At 41.2% G+C, this 19649-nt stretch overlaps 1 protein-coding gene across 7 annotated transcripts in view; it reads left to right on the top strand.

Annotated features, from left to right (window-relative positions):
• lrmda (leucine rich melanocyte differentiation associated) overlaps nucleotides 1-19649 on the top strand; it is a 177613-nt gene that overhangs the window by 51004 nt on the left and 106960 nt on the right. For 2 of the 7 annotated variants that reach the window (XM_028423484.1, XM_028423485.1), the window contains exon 2: nucleotides 3670-3772. The exons of the other annotated variants lie outside the window; for them this stretch is intronic. The gene's annotated coding sequence lies outside the window, so the exon portion shown is untranslated. The remainder of the gene's footprint in view (nucleotides 1-3669; nucleotides 3773-19649) is intronic. 7 annotated transcript variants of the gene reach the window in all.

Consider the following 19649-nt stretch of genomic DNA (forward strand, 5'->3'; position numbering starts at 1 on the left):
AAATTGTATCTCATTCTTTAAAAGGATAGACTGAACAATCACACTATATTTTTTTCCCAGATTGTGTATCTTTAGTGTGGTAAAAATTGTACCAGTGCATCTTGATAGGATGGTCACTCTTTAATGATTTAGTTTTATACCTCATATGTGTTGCGTCCATTTACATACTTGCAGGCTGTATTACCCATTCCATATTATTTTCTTCATTGTCAACATATGCTTTTTAATTAAATTCTCATCTAAATTATACATCACAACAGGATTTTAATGGCACGTTGTTGCAACCTTAAATGGCAAATGCTGTTTGTGACTACTTGGGCTGATCCTGTTTAGTGATGAAGGCTTTTCATTTGCTCAATTCTCCAGAGCCCCATTCGACTGAGTGAGCGACACTCATCCTGCAGAGCACAAGGGCAATTCTCTTCCACCACTCCCTCACTTCCTACATGCACTATTCTCCCCCTCTTTACCGGATCATTTCCCTTCACACTCAGAAAGGCTTTGTAGTGGTAGAATCAGTCTCCTAGCCTTGCTCTCTCTCTCTCTCTCTCTCTCTCTCTCTGCCTTCATTTTTGTCTCCCTTTCCTTTTTTCTCTCTCCCCCTACTCCAACTTTCATAAGCTCAGTAAAGCATGGCCTTCAATTCCCTTGTTCTAGTGTTTTCACTTAAGATCAGGAGTGATGAGCAAAAGGTTTCTGGCTCAATCCTTGAGCAAAGGCCTGGCATGACAGGGATTATTATTTATTTGTCATCTTGGATGTAATAAGCTGTAGGTACAGAGTAGAGAGCTGGTGATTTATTGCTCTGTCGAGCGCCAGTAGCAGTCCGGCCGCTGGGGCGTGCAGGATGAATACCGGCCTGTCACTCCCGTCCATCCGTCTCCTCGCGCCTGTCGCCCTCACAACATCGCCCCATTTCATGCCAGAATACATAAACAATCTTTCATTACTCCTAAGCCTTTTTTCATATTTGCTCTTCACAGGACACAAAGTTTGAATTTATTCATGGATTTCTCTTTTTTTCCCCTCCTCACTTTATCTGCCTCCGTTCCACATTAGTTGTTTTGTTTTCAGGGATTTTCTGAATGTGTAGTCTTTAACAGCTAAGAAATCCTCTGTGCCCATGCACTTCTTCCCGTCCTCCTCCGGTTTCATTGTCATTTCCTATTCTTTTGGCCATGACTTCATTTTTCTCCTCAAAACCGCTTATGAGAAGAACAGCTGAACACACCCACTTCCATTTCAACTTTTCAGAATGGATTATTTTCACTCTGGAAGATTCTTGAGCCAGGGGTGATCGGACATGAATATGCTGGTGTGCTGTCAGCACCACGTCCTTCCAATGCATTAGTGTCAGTCTCCATGCTGCACTAAAGCATGAAATGAGTGATGAAATATCAAATCCTCTAACTCCACCCCCCCTTTACCCTGTCTTCCAGAGCACAAGACATTATATCGACCCTGAGTCCATTTAGACAGGAATTTAATATTTTTCAGCTAAACCAATCACGCATGGTTAGCGCTCAGTGTAATCCAATCACATTCCATCATAAATGCCCCTCTTGTGAGGCTATTCACAGAGCTGATAAACTGGTGGAAATCAAGACGTTGAAAAACAGGGCCTTAATAGATTGTCTTGGCTGCCTTAAAAGAGCATGTCCCACTCCTTTCTGTCGATACACATTTTCATTTTCCAGCCCTAACTGTGCTCTCCAGGCACAGATTGGCTAAAGTGAAGCTGACTTTGTAAATAGGACTCTCATTTATTAGGGCCTTTATCTGTAAGCTGGAGTGGGAGAGGTCTCAGAGAAGATGCTTAGCCCTCATCACCCAGACAGAGAAAGGAGGAGGATAATTATGAGGCATTTATTTTCATGAGCTGATTAATAGTAGGACCTGTTTTCGGTGGCTGAGTGTGATGGTTTTTTCTTACAATGCCCTCTGAAAGACTCTGGACACACTATTCACAATGACATTTCATTCAGAGACCGCACATTACAGCCATAGTGTGAATGTGTGTGTACATGGTGAACAGTGAACATTTGTTAGAGGACATAGGTGGTGATGCCTCACACAGGCAGTGAACTGAGAATACTCATTTGGTTCTTGAATAAGGTTCTGACAGCCACCATTTATATCTGGCTCGTTGTATGCTGTCCAACCGATTAATAACAGTTTATTGCTGTCTAATTAGTGTCGGCTGATTGGAAACTGCATCAGAAGTGAGGGAGAGACTTGCCTGCTTTGTTTTAGAGTGTGTGGCGCAGGAGGGAAATCACACAAAAGCTAAAATCAGCAGGATCGGTGTAGTAAAAAGGTTGTGTTTTCACCATAATGTGTACTACAGTTGACCTTTACTTTTATATGAATTAATTTTGAAGAATCGTCCACATGCTATGCCTACATTCAACATATTTCTTTATCTGTATGTTATTAGTAATCCTACCATAAACTTGTGTTGTATTCCCCTTTGATCATCCATTATAAAGTCACCAGCTTCACCAGATTCTGCCTTTGAAGATGCACAGGCTCAAGGTTGATGATTCCTCACAGTGCTGGCCCTGCAAAGATGCTGTTTTCATTAACAGTAACATCCTGTTCACCAAAATTAGGTCTGGATGTTTGTATGAATTAGAACCACACATACTGACTTTGGAGTATGAGTTGAATCCTAATAAACTACCATATGTCAGTGAGAGAACTTGCTCTGGAGTGCACAGCAGATCCATACTAATGTGGTGTTCAGTGGAAGCCGTGGTGTCATAGAGACCTTTAAATTAATGGGGTTGATTGTAACGACCTCTGGAAGGGAAAATGAAACCACACTATCAAAAGGTGTAATTCTTCAAGTGGCAACTTGAGGCTGTCTCTAAATGCGTGTCAATCCCCAGAGACCTCCATATTAAAACCCAACCTTACAGCAGAAATAAGCATGTTTGCAGCCTGGTGCAGAAATGGTCGCTCATTTCCTTGTTCCGCTACATATTTGATGATGATTTTCCAGTCGTTTGTTTGTCAAATATTTCAACTAAGCATCGGCACAGCAGCATGCAGTTAATACATCAAGTCAAATGTTTCTGTAACCTTTTTGCTAAGTCATTACAGAGCTTTTGTTGAATTCAGGCTGTACTTGAACTTAATTAATGCCAGGGCTGGAATTCAGGTGATGTTTTCTTAATGCAGAGCCATTCAGCTGTCAGGTGTATTTATATAGCTTTATTCATTTTAATTCAGGCTAACTGTGGGCTAAGTGCACTAAACAAAATCCAACTGGGCATCTCTACATCATGCACTCAGTTACACCAAAGAATAGCCCTGTTGTTTTGAGGTTTATTTAAATCTGTGTTTAAGCTACCTCTTCTCATTTACATCTCAGCTTCACTGAGTGGTTAGGTCAGCAAGGCTCCACAACTCTGCTCTGCCTCCAAACCACCGCTGACGTGCATCTAATCAAACTTTAATTAAGAGGACATTTTCTCCCTGTGATTTTTATCGATATTCAGTAGAGAAAAAAAACACAAACTGATACACTCAAGCTACGGGAGAATCAAGTATGCAACACCCTCTAACACTTACCTGCTCTTAGAATATTCTTTCTACAGTAGCCTATATGTCCTTGCTTTCACTACAAGCACACTTCTTTTCATCTCGTTTCTGCTTTCCTCTCAGGTTCCTCTTTCTTGCTACCTGTCCTCACCTCTGTCACCCATTCAGCTGCTGCCTCCTTCTACCTCCTCTTTGCCAGCTGCCTGTCTTGGCTGTCTGAGCTGAGGTGAGTGGTCTAGGTAGGGTGGGGAGCAGCATTTGTGTTTCTGCTTGCCTGTGCAATAGAAGGCGACGCGCATCAGGGCCTCTGTCAGCAGATCAGCACTGATGCAGATGGGAGGTGAAAAGCTCCCCAGCGATGAGGCTCGTGGGCAGAGCCACACTCCCTTCTTACCTCCTCTGTCCCCTCTGAATCTCTCTCTCTCGGCTTATTGCATACCCTCTTTGCACACATGATCTCTCGCTCTTTTTCTCTCTCCCTTTCTCTAGCCCTCTTTGCTTTGTTATTTCAGCAGTGAGAATGGAGTGGGCTCTGACAAAGTGCTGGGATTGATAGATGGACAGAGCTAGAGACTGGATGAGAGAATGGATGAGGGCAGAGGAGGGAGTTTAACACAGGCAAACACAGAGAGACAGAGAGGAACGACCTGCTCAGCTATGCAGCCACTCACAGCCCCAGAGCAATTTAGCCCTCGACTAACCCAGTGCCAGTGGACTCTCGGCGTCTCTACCTGTTTGGTCACTGTGCATACGAACAACTGCAACAGCTAGCCGGGGTTAGAGAACCACAAAGAACAATGCAAATCTCCTGATTATGTTGTTAGCATGAAAACTCACCAGATTTTACATATTATACCAAACATCCACATATTTAACTCTAGTAGAATATAAGTCACAATTGTATTACTTGTTAATATGCTAAAATTTGAAGTTGTGTTATCTGACTATGTTCAAATATTCACCCTGATCTCCCTGCAGTTGTGTTTACTGGTTGTGTGCTGGAGGTCTCAGCCATTTTTCACAGCTCCTGCATACCTAACCAGCCCTGGAGGAGAAAGATGGGAGAGAGGTTCTTGTAACTGTGTTCTTATTACAAAAGCCTTCCTCTGCATCTTGGGTGGGGTAACCTGTGTATGTGTGCGCGTGCCTGCGTCCTCTCATTACGCCCCTACCTGCTCTGCATTACTTGTCAGTGGCGCTGGAGCGGGCCGCTCAGATTAAGACTAATGCCGATGGCCCCAGGAACTGCGATTAGAATCACACTCATTACTCAGGGCCCGGTGACGGAAGCAATTTAAAGCCCTCGTCTTTACAGTACAAGAGGCAGGGCAAGCCCCCATTGTCAAAGGAAGGGAGGCTCTACACACTCATACACACACACAGGGTAATACAACTGCACTGCTCCCTCGTCTGTCCTCCAAGGACACCTGAAGGCCAGGCCCTCAGTGACTTAATTGACTGACTCTCTTTCCTCTTGGCTTTTAATTTATTTAACCTGTGAAGAAAATAGAATGGGGTGTACTGCTTTGGTACTCATGTTACTTCAATGACCGGAAAACACAGAAGCCTGATACTGTCTGTAGTAGATGTACTAAGGAGAGTTGATAGTGTTGACTAAGGAGAAGTGTACATCAGAAGTGCTTCTGCACTGCCGCAGACCCCTGAGACAGAGGTTAGACGGTCAATATGTGTCGCTTGTCGTTGCGACTGGTTGTGTACTGCTTTTACATGTCTGTGTGTGTCTGTGGCTGTGCCTCTGCAAGTCTCTACATGCTTGTCTTTGTTCCCGAGTGTATGCTTGTGTGTGTGCCAGTAGTTTTGTGCATGTGTGAATATGTGTTTGTGACTCACCTCCATAGTAAGGTTACAGCTGCCTTGAGTTCCTTCTGTGACAGTTGTCCAGAAGAATGCCAGTCAGGACCTTGCTCTAGGGTGGCTGTCACACAGTAATGAATGATAGGCCCATCAATTAGCACCTGTCACCATGGCAACTCTATCATAGCAATGACAGTGCTGCTTAGGCAGAAGGAGAGAGAGAAGAATTACATTCTTGTTTCTGTCAGGGTGGAAGAAATCTGATGTATGGTGTATTCATAGAGTGTTGTGTAGTTCAGAAATGGTACATAGTTTGCCAGTTACACTATGACCCAGTCTCTTTCCTCTGCTCTCTGTCTGTGTCATGTGTGTATTAAAAGCTGCAAATCTGTGTAACGTTTTGATCGAAAGTGTGGGCAGAAAGGCCAAAAAGGACAGGAATTTGAGAATTTGTCATGGTGGTGGTTCTGAGGTGGTTCTGAATACCAAGAGGCGTTAGAATACCAAGTGCCATGTATGTTTATTAATGCTTTAGAATACCAAGTGCCATGAAGCAATAGGGGGAAAAAAAACAAAACATGTTTTTACGTCTTGTTCTCACTGATGCTTCTTTTCTTCACTTACTAGCTGAGAAGTTCATGACAACAATAGAGACTCGCAAAGCTTGGAAGATCAAAGCTTTAGGAAGTGTTGTGATACTATTCAGCCCATTTAAAGAATTTCCCCTCGGGGATTGATTCTGATTTCCTGCTGACCTAATTAGCTGAAGGTGTTTGCTGTCAAATCTGAGTAGAACAACTACAAATATAATATACGATTTGCTCAAATTTATTTGTAAAATATTAATTTCAGATAATCGGTTTGACTGCAGAAATAATGTTGATTTATAAATAAAATGTTTTTTCAAAAAACCTGAATTCAATACAGCTTCTGTTTAATTCGTAGAATGGCCTAGTCAATAGTGCATTTGTATTACTTACATTGTTGTTTACATCACTATAATTAGTCACCATTTTTTCTTGCCGTAAGACATTCAGCGTACTGAACACAAATGACACGGACTCTATGCACCCTCCCTGCTTGAATAGGGAATGGCATTGACTGATTGATATTGTAATTCTGGCTGTGAAGTAATGTTTTACAGCATGCGTAAAGACAGATCTGTATAGCCCTCCCTACCGAGCACCTTTCTTGTGTATGGATCTGCCAGTGCTGAGGACTGGTTAAATGCTGTCAATCATTGATTTTTCCCTCTGACAGTAGAGTGATGGCTGTGGTGATTGAAGGAGTCAGGGTTTTGTCTTTCTCCCCTGTGCTGCAAGGATTCAAGCGAGAAATCCTTACACCTTCTAAACCAGCCCATCACACCCCACCCCACCCACCCCCTCTTCTTTTCCCTACTTTCCCACCCCCCCCCCCCTCTCTCTCTCTCTCTCGCTTAACAAATGGGCATCAACAGGCCATGAAATAATCAATGCTGATGATCCATCTTGGAGCCTGTCGATATGTTAATGAGCACGCCTCATCGTTATTGCTGCTGGGTCATAAATCACTGCCTCTTACCAGAATGCACAGCAGCTGGTGCAGCAAACCCCAGGCCAGGAATAAAACACTGTCTTTTAACGATTAATGTCCAAACATTCTGCTGCCCTGTGCCTTGATTGTTTTCAGATGCCAAAAAAGTAGGACGGATTGTAAATCAATAAAACAATAAGACAAAGTGTTTTAATAAAAGGAGAGGTTGCGAGTAAATCATTGCAGTGCTCCATTTAGCACTGCTTCCTGGGTAAGGAATAATTGGATACCTGGTACCCAGAAGTCATTTTTAAGGTTATAAATGCCTGTGTCAGCTAGCCGTGAGAAGCGGGCTAGCTTGCAGCCTGACATTTTTCAAATCTGCCTTTTTCTTCTTTTTTTTTTTTTTTTAAAGAGACCTGAGCAAAGCAAAGTCAGGGAATAGTAGTTATTTGTTTGACTAAGAGAAATGAAAAGATAACATGTTTGCATAGTTTGCACTGTAAATCATGCTGAGATGATGGAAAAAGGATGGTGGAAGGAGTGTTTCCTTATGTCCTTCACTTGAGATCTTTTACTAATTCTAGCATGTTTAAGAGAAATCCCAGGTGGAGTGTAAACTCACTGTACACTTAATTAATCACCCTTTTATCATACTGTCTGCCAGGGTTTTTTTTATTATTATTTTAACAACAGTATGAAAACTGCATCTGATTGATTGAATCATTCTATAACAGTTGCAATAAAATGTTACAAGACTGTTGTTTTTCTCTGTACCAATATATATAAAGGTTATTGAATTCAAACTGCAGCGTTCATGCTTGTTATGTTGAGGTCAACAATAGAGTTACCACAAAACAACAAGGCTAGAGCAAATAGGACATTTGATAAAGGCAACTGGATTCTAAAGGAAACAGCAGCATGATTTTAGGAATGTTGTAGTGTTACTCTTGAATGGTGAGACACTTGATGTGAGTCCTGATCTAAACAAAGTGGGTCTGCATTCTGCAACTGAAAGTTTTCCCAGTAGGTTATCTATTCTGTTTAAACAAGTCCCTTAATGGTGAAGTGTTGCAACCCTGATGTAGAATGCTGTGTGAAAGTTTAAAACATTTTCTAGTGATATGCACATCAGCTAAACACTATATTTAGCTGAAAATTGTACAAAAAAGATGTCAATGGATGGATTATTTACTGAGGAAAGGTTGTGTGATGTGTGAACCTCCAAATGGAACAATTTACCCATGTTTAGATTCATTAGCAGCAGGTCACATGATTGGATCTGGACATCTGAATATCTTTGTAATGTAATGCAACCTCTGTGTACAAACCTAATTTTGTTTTTAAGGCTCAATTCAACAGCGTAGCACAGCAAAATGCACAGCAGGTGAAAACAAAACAGCCCACAGTGTCAGGGGAACTCAAGCTTCTGACTCCTGTGGAAAAGTCTGCCACCTGTCTGCCCTACACCGGATGTAGCATGGTGTTGTATTTCAGGCAATACATTCCATCTTTTGATAAGGTCTTTGTACCATTTTCTTTTAAATATGGGGTTTATTTGCAAAACCACATCATTTGCCTGCCTGTTCAATTCAGTGTTTCACTTTGAAACAATACCCTTGCTCCGTTTTAATATTGATATTAACTGTGTTATCAGCTGTGTGACCTTGTGCTCAGTGATTCAGTCAAGCTTGCAGATTGCAGCATAACCTCTGTGAATGTCTGTACTGGACCTCTCAGACCTGAACAGTTTTATGTTGTAGCCCTTGGACTTCCCGCAGATGATGAATCATAAAACCAAGGGTTTATAGCAATGTTAGCAACTAGAATACTGGCTACATGACTGCTTCCTCACGCACATGTCCTCACAATGTCAATAGTGATAGTTGACCAGTGCCAATTCTGTTACAGAAAACTTTGCCATCCTAACCCACGGTGCTGCCACTTTTTTATGCATAGCAACAAGGTTGTTTTTAGATGTATCTAAATCAGCTTGATGCCAATAAATGTGTTACATGACAGCTATTTTGTTTTGCCTGCTTGTAAATGTGCTTCTCTCCACACATTTCTGTTACAGAGGAGAAAACATAGCCACATTTGCTCACTCTGTTTTTTTGCCTCACACACTCACTAATACACCAGAACACCACTCTTCTGCCTTTGGTTTATAGAAGCAGATAACATGTGCAAGCATTGGACACCCCAATTTATTTACAGGAACTGAATTTACTTCAGACTCTGACAGCTTGAATTCCTCCGGCCTCTGTAGGGTCTAAATCACACTAGCGATATAGTGCAGCTCTGCATTTTTTTTCTCCCCTAGTGCTAAGTATTATAATGATGAATCTGCTACTCTGCTTTATGCCAGCTCTAGGCGGACATAACAGCAGTTGTTTAAGTTTTCCAAAATAAATAGAGAATATTTCAATGGAGACAGATAGCAGAGAGGAGCCTGGGAAATGAAATAGTTTGACTTGTGGAAGTTGCCTTTCTAAATTGTTTTTGTTACCAAGATAAGGAACATTAACTCCAGATGTCTAAGAAAGTAAATAATACATCAGTCGGCTGCAATAAATGCCATGTGCTGAAGGGCCAAATGGAGATTTTTATTTTTTATAACTGCCATCTATCAATATCCACATTTCTGCACCAATCTTCATCTTCCACATCCACATGCATGTGACCATCCATCCACATCAAACATTATCTGTATTCCCTTTTGGTTTTTCCAACACATCTGTGTGACTTGCCATTTTAGAACAGATGTTATGTGGTTATTAGCATAAATTTATTGCAATACAACATACAGTTTAATTAGACAATTTGCCATCTTTCATAGGTTAAAGAGAGGAAGGTTCTTTCTATAATACAGTGATTGATTAAACTGTTGTCTGTAACACCTTTGTCTATGAGATATTGTAAGTTGTAGGTCTGTCTGTTCCCAAAATGTAAACTTACACACAGTAGTGACCTACTTTTCCATTAACCTGAATTCAAGGGTGATGTCTTCTTTTGAATTCACAGTAGACAAAAATACGTTCTTCGGTCTTGGCATTTGTTAAATGACTATGATAGATGCTTGTGCGTGTTTATTGACTGTTGCTCTGATTTGGTGAGTACATTTTCACCCATTTTCCCCTCACAGCCTGACATTCTTCTTATATTTTTTCTATAAAAACAACAATTGTTATCATTTGTAATCAAATCGGGTACAAAAGTAAAAAATCACAAACATGCCCATTGCTTTTGTAAAAAACCTGGGTATCCATAAACACCCACTACACACCCCATCCCTCGAGGAAAAAGTCCACACTAGAATCCATGGGGTCAGCGGCCTTATTAATTTGCTAAAGCATGTTTTGAGAATGAATATCATTTAGGCTTCATGATATTAATGAGAATATGGGCTTATTAGGTTTCCTGGGAATAGTTGTTGATGGGAACAATCTGGAAGGAGTGAAAAATGATTTAACACGCTCAGCAGGAGTGCCGGATCGGCCCATTGCAGTGCGTTCCGATTAATTCTTATTGTGCAGCAAGGCAGTTCAATGGTGTAGCGTCAAATCTGTTTGTAGCAGAATTAGTGTGATTTTGCGGCATTTGTTGTTGTGTTATAGTTAATGCTAATTAGACTTCTGCAGCCATAATTAGAACCTTTCTCAAGACAGACTAATTTAACTAGTAGCACAGTAAGAGCTTTGGGAAGATTAACACACACGCTCACACACTCACATACATGTGTGATATCACACATGCATACACAAACATCTCACCTTATAATTACACTCTTACTAACTATCCACCAAGATACCAAATTGGGGGGGGTTGCAGGGGCTCTTTTCCCCTAATATATTAATCATTCCTTTGTTCTTGTGAGCTTTTAGAAAGTGTGTGTGGTCTTAATGGGTATTTTATTAAGTGCACCGAGTTAGAAACAGGTTTTTAGGTGTGTTAAACGGAGATGAGTACAGGTCGAAGCTGCTATGACAGGGAACACTTTGTTCAGTTACTATTGGCAGGCTGAAAAAAACAAGCCTGGGTCTTGACCATAAAGCACAGCGCACACTTTCCCTCAGCAAACTCTGCCACATGCACCCAAATGTACAAATGCATGTACAATAATTGTTGCATGTTCATCACCGTCCCCCATGATATGAAGGCTCAAAATTGTAGCATGCACATCGTTCTGCAGCCTCGCCTGCCAGTCACCTGGCAGCGTCAGTGGCATGGCGTCCTTATTTGGCTTGCACATAAAGCCAGTGGCTGCGGGCAGTACTTCTTGTTCTCAATCATCCAGACATGCAGATCATCCACTGACATGCAGTTGGACAACGTTTAAACACATAGCAGAGCAAAGAGGGCTCCAGTGGGTTGTGACTGTGTCTGCTCACACCAATATCCATATATGTGTTAGTGCTGTGTGTCATTTCTGTGGCAATGTCCAGACATGGATGAGTATTTATTACCTTTATTGAAGCTACTATATATAATCTGTTATACAGCACTTTATTACAATTGATGAGTTAAACCCATGGACACAAATCATTATCACGATGAGCAAAATACACTACAAGACAGTTTAAGAAGCAGCATGTTGAGGTACTTCAAAGCTGACTTACTTCTTTTACAATAGCTTGTTTATTTCTTCGACCTTCCTTTCTCAATTAGCTTAGGGTGCAATATCAGGATTCTTTGCAATGCAGTGTTGTCTCAGAATTCAACTGAACTCTAACAGCTGAAGAGTAAACTTTTACATTTTTTGCAAGTTTGCAGGCGGTGGCATGAATCCTCCATAGGGTTGAAGGAACCACCGGTACCTTCTGTTTGATCCTTGTGGTCTAAAATGCCACAACTTTAAGCTACTTTGACCATTTCCTGTTTGTTGGTGGTAGGTGGAACCCCAGCCGTCCCAACAGCAAAACAGTAACTATAATCCTGGTTGTCTGTGTCATGTGTCATAAGGTAACAGTGATCTTCAGTGTTGTCTCATTATGATTGATCTATTCACTTAGGCTATCTGCTCTTCTGAATCATCAAACTTTGTCCGCATTCAGTAGACAGAAAAAAAACACACAAAGGTGGGAGTTGACCTAAGATGCACCAAGACGTATGTAAATACATTTATTATTTATATCAGGCATCAGGGAACGCTATAGTTGTCTCAGAACACATTGAGCTTTCGGCTACGGCCTTGGGGCCTTCTGTAAAACACTTTATCATGTTTTTTAGTCCTCATGAATAATTAAAAACTTAAATTACATGCCATGTACAAAATTCATATGCTGGGGGTTGGAGGGAAAAGATACATGAAAATTAATTTTCTTTTCTCCAAGAGTGTGACGGGAAATCAATTAATCTTGATGTATTATTTCATGCAGGGCAGGGTAGCAGCAGCAGAGAGAGTGGCTACAGCTGTTCTCATTGGAGGGGCCATATATTATACTTGGCGGCTTTGACAGCTTCTGAAGGAAAGGGCTGAAGGATATCAGGCAGGTGAAGCAACTGTAAAAAAAAAAATATTAGCAAATACAAACTGTTTCCAGGGACTGATATAAAGTGTGCAGCTGCAGGAAAGCATTATTGAATTTATTTGTTTTAAACTCCCAAAAAATGCTGTCAATCCCAGCTGACATTATTAATGATTTTCCCTTTGGAAAGCTCATGTTTATTTGATTAACTAGTCATATGTTTTTGTCCCACTGTCTGCTCTTGCCTTTTTTTGGGGGAGGGGGCTAAGGGGAATTGAGATTTACCACCCGTCAGATAAATGTGTCCAGGTAATATAACACGAGGGATAGAGTGACAGAGCTATTTACTGCCTGCTTTAAAGTTTTATAACTTGTCACAGTTTGCAACTTGTTGTGTGTTGCTTTCCAATCTCTCAGCACAGCGACTGTAAATAGAAAGTTGTTCACAGAAATGATTACTCTTTTAAGAAACGAGGCACGGAAATCAGGAACCACAGGACAGTTAATGGTGGAATAATACAGTAGCTGAGTGACTAAACTTCACCCATTTCACAGAAGCACTCCTTTAAGAAAAGAGTACAGTGTGGTGTGAGTCAACAAATATATAATATGTGATATAATTTGTAGAAATATGCGAAGCAGGGTGAACATTATTGGTCATCCATTTGTGCCCAGTGTACCTTGGTGACATTTAATCATAGTTTTTATGGGAACTTTTCTCCAAAGTGATGTGCAGACTGTTAGAAGTCAGTCATGTCACCTACTTACTGAAAGACGGATCACCAACCTGCCAGCTGTGGCTGCTGATGAGTGACAAGTGAAATGTGTCATGTCGGTTTCTGGCAATGTGTTTGTCAGGAGGTTGTTTGTGGAACAACAGTTACTTTCTAACCGCAGAGTGAAAGAGAGGAGCCTTTAGTGTATTAGGTCTAGATGCCCTTTTATTGAAGTCTTAAACGTCATTGTTTAAAGCATCCATACATTATTAACCAAAAAGTGAAGAAACAGCTTTGACATTGTGTATCATGTTGCCGAGATGTCTCCTGAAGTTGCCAACTAAGGAGCACCTGCCTGTCTCACTCTTTGTACACATCATTGTACCACAAGATGGAAGAGTGAGTCTGTTTGGTGTCTAGTCTGCCCTCAGTCTAAAGGGAAGAAGAAGAGACAGAGCTGCTAATAGTGAGCTATATTTCTTTATACAGTCTGGTATTTTAACCTCAGACAGGAAGTCAGTGAATGCAAAGATGGCTGCAGCGCCCTCCCATGACCTTTTCAACACCCACTGTTGGAGGCCTAGTTGGACCACACAGTAAAAATGAAATAAAATAATCAGCAGGCTTATCTAGAAACTTTATTTTACAAAGAATACCTTCAAATTAAACAAAGTTTTTTACATTTCGTTTCTATGTATAAATGTTTTTTTTAAGAATTTTATTTAGAAGTGTCTGTACATCGTCTTACAGTCAAAACGCTAGCATCATTTCTCCATTTTCTCTGGTAGAGGAACAAGCTCTACTCTGCTATAAATTCCATTCCATTTATGAACAGATTTTACTGGTCAACAAGACTGGTAATCAACAATCAGTGAACATCTGTTACTATCTATTAATAACCCAGCACTGCAGATTTACTGCTGGCCCGTCGGCTGGTGAAAATGTATTTCTGCCGTAGACAAGGGGCAGTTTGGAATGGGCAGCCAGTACCCATTTGTAAATGTGAGACAAATTAGAGAGCAGGAGACAACTAAATTAAAAAGCCAAATGACCGAGGCCAGATGGAGCTCAATATAACAAATGGAACAAGTTGTGGAGGTGCCAGTTGTACAGACGCTGAGGGACACTGAGGGGGAATTGATTCAGGAGAACCATTGGGTGAGCAGATGAAAAGGTTATATTAACACTTACAGGAGGCAGAAAGTAGGCCTCTGTGCCCTCCAGCTTCATGTTACAGCCATTCACACATATGGATGGTGCTGTCCGCATCATCTTTTAAATGGGGCTGTGCGAACATCAGTGTTAAACACAGAAGTCTCTGACAGAGCACACCCCACTGTCAACGACTGTATTCCAACAAACTTTATCGTCTGCTAAGAGAAGTGTCATATGCCACCGGTTTGTGCAGCAATGAAGCATATTAATATAATTTAATGTTAGGGACGACACAATATAGTAAATGTGGCTTTGATGTGGTTGTTCAGCGATGATGCATCGCACCTGCAGCTCTCTAGGTTAAGACACACGAGCGCATTTGTATCTTGTAAATGGGTATGCAATGCTGGGGTGAGGAACACATTTGTTTGGGTTAAAGACTGCATGTTAATGAAATAGATCACGAACATTGCCATTATGATAATGGATTACAGCACTTTCCTTGTGGCGTAATATTTTATTTATGACCTTTGTGGATTACTCAAATGAAAAGGAGAGGAAAAAAAAGAGATGCAGAATGTGTTCTGCTCTATGGCCCTTTTCCAAACACAAAACATCCAGTATTTACTGAACCCATTTTTCCCTGTGGCGTGTGAAGATCAGGGAGTTTGAGTGGGAGATTAGCTGTGGGTTAATGAAGTCTGGAGTCTGGAGAGAGATGGTTATTACTCTATAATGTAGAGTCTTTTAATTTCCACTGTGGCAGTCAGGCCTAATGTGTTATTTTACATTCTGTTTTAGATTGCACAAAGTGGTCACTGCTATTTGTCTTAATCATTTAAATCACCATTATTCAGATGTATTAGGGGATGATACATTAGGCTGCACTCTATGCTGCTGGTTGCTTAATAATAAAATATTCCTCACCGGGGACGGTAACAGAGCAGTAATACTCTCTTGAAAGCCTATCGCAGTCTTTTTCTTCTTCCATGACATACATAAGCTGTTAACACATAATATGCCACCATTTGTTTCTTTTATCTCTGCCTTTTATCTGCCTTTTTCTGCTCTTGAGGCATCATTATAGGAATCTCGGGTTCTCATTACTCACCTGAAGTCCCATTTTTGTTTTTCTGCAGGAGATTTCCTCCGGTGCACTTACTTACAGTGGTCCCTCTCCTTACCTCTTGCTTCTGATAAAGGAAGCGGGAACTGACAGGGGCTATTTGTTATGGGGATGAGACAGGGGTGACGTGCACTAGATTATAAAATGCAGAGACGTGCAGAGGTCAGATAAACAATTTGCCACCAAACTTGGCTACCCATGATGCTCTCTGCTCCGCGTCTGCACAATATCAGCGAGAGAGGGGAGGGAACCCGCCGCTCTGTACGGAAGAAGGTGGGAGAGATCATGCGAGTAAGAAAAAGAGGGGGGGACAGGGAGAGCACAAAGGAACACTGAGTGAGCCCCCCTGGCTGATGGCAGTCAGGTTTGCATTTTTTTCACCTCTCTCTCTCTGGGTTAATTCACGGGATGAAAAGCTGCTCTGTGTGATGTGTCATATATCAAAGACAGGGCATCAGTAATCTTTGCTCAAGGGCACAGATAACAGACAGATAGACATGTGAATGAGATGAAAAAAAAGCAACTCATCCCTTTCTGCTACCACCACAGAGGAGATAAAACAAGATTTATGACTCATCTCAGACCACATACAGGCTGTGTGGACCATTTTTCACATGCTCCAAAAATTGGTACTGGAAAGCAATCTGCTTGTCAGAGTGTCCATCAGGTGCTTCAGGAGGAAATTGGGTCCTTCGGGCTTTTTGCTCTGCAGTCAGCTATTTTCTTTATAGCAGTTTTGTTTTTAATGGTATCCATAAATATATGTAGGGTTATAAGTACCTTTATCACCGTAGGAGATTTTCCACATGATGTGCCTTCCTGTGCGCTGATGGTTGTTTCTGAACTAAAAGCTTCCCCTGTGTGGACACTATGATCGAGAGAGCTGTAGAGTTGTGACTGCGCTGACGGACAGTGATGAGAGGGTGTGACAGCTCCCTTGTTGAAGTTGATTGACAGAAATTTGTTTTGATTGGCAGCCAAATCAGTTTTGTCCAGAGTCATCTCAGACTGAGCAGGGCAACAGGAAAAACCTCCAGCAGAGTGTTATCTGGAAACATCACAGCTTGCTAAATGTTGCACAAATAGTTGTGCATCAGTGGATGCTGCCTTGTGTACAATGACATGATGGATTGTTGCTTTTAAATACACCACTCTGTCATGTGAATTGGTAGATCAGATGATGATCAGTTGCTCTCCATGGTGACTTTTATGTTCCTGTCTGAAATTGCTTCATGTTTTGCACGTGTCAATTCTGTGCACCTCCAGTAAAGCAGCTGTGAGAAACAAGCTGCCTACACAAAGTTAAAACGGCAAAACCTCCTATTAATGCACAGCATGGCACAAACAAATAAACAGCAGCCGTCAACAGTTCCACTGAAGATATCCACAATGACAGTGAGCATCGGGATATGGACAGGCTGTCTGAATCCTGTCTAAATCGGTCCTGTCTTTCTAAAAAAAAGTTACAGACTAGCTTGTCTCACTGCAAAATACTATGGGAAGGATTCACCAAATATTTTATAGAAGCTGTAACCAAGGCTATACTATTCCCTCTACATTTTAATGCAGTATCATTCAAGTCATAGGGGATGGTGTCAGAAAATATCAATTTGGAATTCAGACTTCAGGGCTCAGGTCTGGATTGGAAAATAAAATAATACAGACATCTGTAGTTAGCTTTATTGTTAGATAACAGTCATATTTTAGTCCAACAAATTATCAGCATTCCTGCAGGATGCAGTGCATACAGTAAACTATCACAAACACAGATAAAGGGTGCTCATTGAGTACTTTAGAAGGAGGTTGAGTAAGATACCCAAAAGCACCTTATTGTATTTTTAATAGTTATTAATAGTTGGGTAAACAAGCTCCGTGTCTTAACAGAAACATGTACTCTATGAAGCATTTTTAATAAAGGAAAATATAGTCATACCATTAATTGCCATCTCTGAAAAGCTTATATTAGCTTTTCTCCTGCACACAAGGGCAGAAGCTGCAAGCTAAAATCAAGAATTTAACGGTACGACAGCTGCTAGCATGGACCACATGGTAAGCAATGCCATGCTATTGTTTCTAAAGGCCTCTGTTTCTGCTTGCCCAGGCTACAAGTTTTAATAATAAACTAATCATAAGTAAATTTTAATGATCATATTTTCTTCATAGTTACTTTCATGTATAGAATAGAACAATAGAAATTTACCTAGAATATCTAGGACAGGTTTACCTATTTCAGAAGGTGGTAACACATTCAAACTGCTTCAGTCAGCAAAATGTGTAGAATAGACTTCTGTTGGTTTGAAGTGTAATTTTTTCAAAGTGCTTCCTGCCTGCAAGGATGAAATTGGGTATTAGAGTGGCCCTGCTGTGCATAGAGTGTTGATAGCACGGGGAGCTGCATGACTCTGTCTGTTATGGATCAGGTTGCACTTTGGGAAACAGTTGAAGGATCCTCTGAGCTTTCATGGAGCTGATTTTTTCCAGGGGACAGACGGATTAGCTTAAAGCAACGGGGTTTGTTGACTTTGATATCCTATCTAATACCAGCACTTTCACAAGTTTACACCCTTGCGAACAGGCCTGACATTAGAATATCCTCATTTATGCTAGCGATGGGATTTGGCCCACCACAGGGGTTTGGGGTTTGTGTTTCTGTCATAGATGAGTCAGGGTTTCCACAATTCGGCATGTGTTCCTTTCTCACCAAACCAGACTGTGAGAATGAAAAACAGGCCGACGAGCAGGGATGGCATCAATACCTGCCCAGCACAGCAGGCAGATGTTCAATGATGGTCATTGTGAGTTGCAGCAAGGGCAAGCGGACAGGCTGATGTAAAACATGCCCTTATTTTGCACGTTGTCACATTTGCGTCTTGTCTCCTGTTGCTCCTTGAGCCATGTCCTACCTGCTGTTTCTGACTAAACTACTTGCCAACTGTGACATCTGTTCTAAGATGAAAGCACAGGCAAAATCTGAATGCCAATATGTGGACAGACAGGATGAACAAATGCAGGAGTGCCTGTCACTGCACAGCAAATCATCCTTCAAATGAAAGGTTACCGCGCCACATTGTGTGCTGGAGAAATGACCATTTTTAATCAGACAGCGGGGGACACAACTGTCAGGAGCTCACTAAAGCTGCAGTTAGGAGCCAAGGAGAGCAGAGTCTGATCAGTACAAATCATTCCTCCTTTCCCCCACTGACAAAATAGGCCTAAATGTGAAAAGGCCACTAGGGAATTAAATATGACATCTCTAAGTTTATCCTAAGGATGCAAAGATGGTAAAGGTAGGTTTACTTGAGGCTGAAAAGAGACTACATGGCATGTTACAAGAAACATGTTGGCTTTTAGGTGAACTTACTCTTTTTCTTTGTCATTAGATTAAAGCTTGGTTTGTTGTTCCTTGCGCACAGATATATACTTTTCTTACATTATGATGGAGGTTAAAGTGGGAGATTTGAACAAACAAAATCTAACCCATAATTGGTTAAACAGGCAAAGCCTCTTATTTTTCCCAGGAACTGTCGTTCTCCTCGTTTTGTCTGATCAGAATCTTCGCAGAAGTGTGAGTTCAGACCTTATGGTTTGCCCTGTCCAGAGGCCTTAACCTTAAGATTACATCTACAGAGGGGTTGAAAATGTTCAGAGCTGGAAAAGTAATTGCAAAGCTAAGGTTAGTAATTTTGTGGTATTAAATTGCCTGTCAGAGCTAAATGAAGTAGGGCCCTGCACTGCCAAAAGCCATGTGTGGAGAGTGGTGTAGCTTTACGCGAAGAAGGTAGTATTTTCCTCCACCACATCATTTTATCATTCAGCTGAGTTCATGGTGTTGTTTTAAGAGATTTAAGTCTCATTACCCCAACCTAGGCCCTTTGTGATTTATACCATTATTACAGTACTCTCTCTCACAATAGAAATGATGCATGAATCACATTTGTACTGTAAGACAAATGTTTCTCTAAGAGAAGGAGAGACACTGCAGCTAGTTAAAGGGACCCTCATTAAGTTCTCGTTATTGGATAAGTGGCTCTCATTTTCTCCGTGAGACTCCAGGCCTGACTAACTGATCTTTATACCTCTCTAAAGATTACAGTGTTGCATTGCTGCGGTGTTAATTTGTTATTTTTTATGTGAGCTGTGTCTGATTCCGTGTCATTGACCTTCAGTTCCTGCTGAGCCCAACACCTGCTGACCCCAGCCCTAAATTTGTCAGGGACATATATGGACTAGTGGTCTGTCCAGCTCCAGTTCAGAAAGTGTGTTTTATGAGCTCCATCTCTCCTTTTTCTATTATTGATTAATCTATTG

The sequence above is a fragment of the Parambassis ranga genome, chromosome 15, assembly GCF_900634625.1.
Source record: "Parambassis ranga chromosome 15, fParRan2.1, whole genome shotgun sequence".
Taxonomy (NCBI): domain Eukaryota; kingdom Metazoa; phylum Chordata; class Actinopteri; family Ambassidae; genus Parambassis; species Parambassis ranga.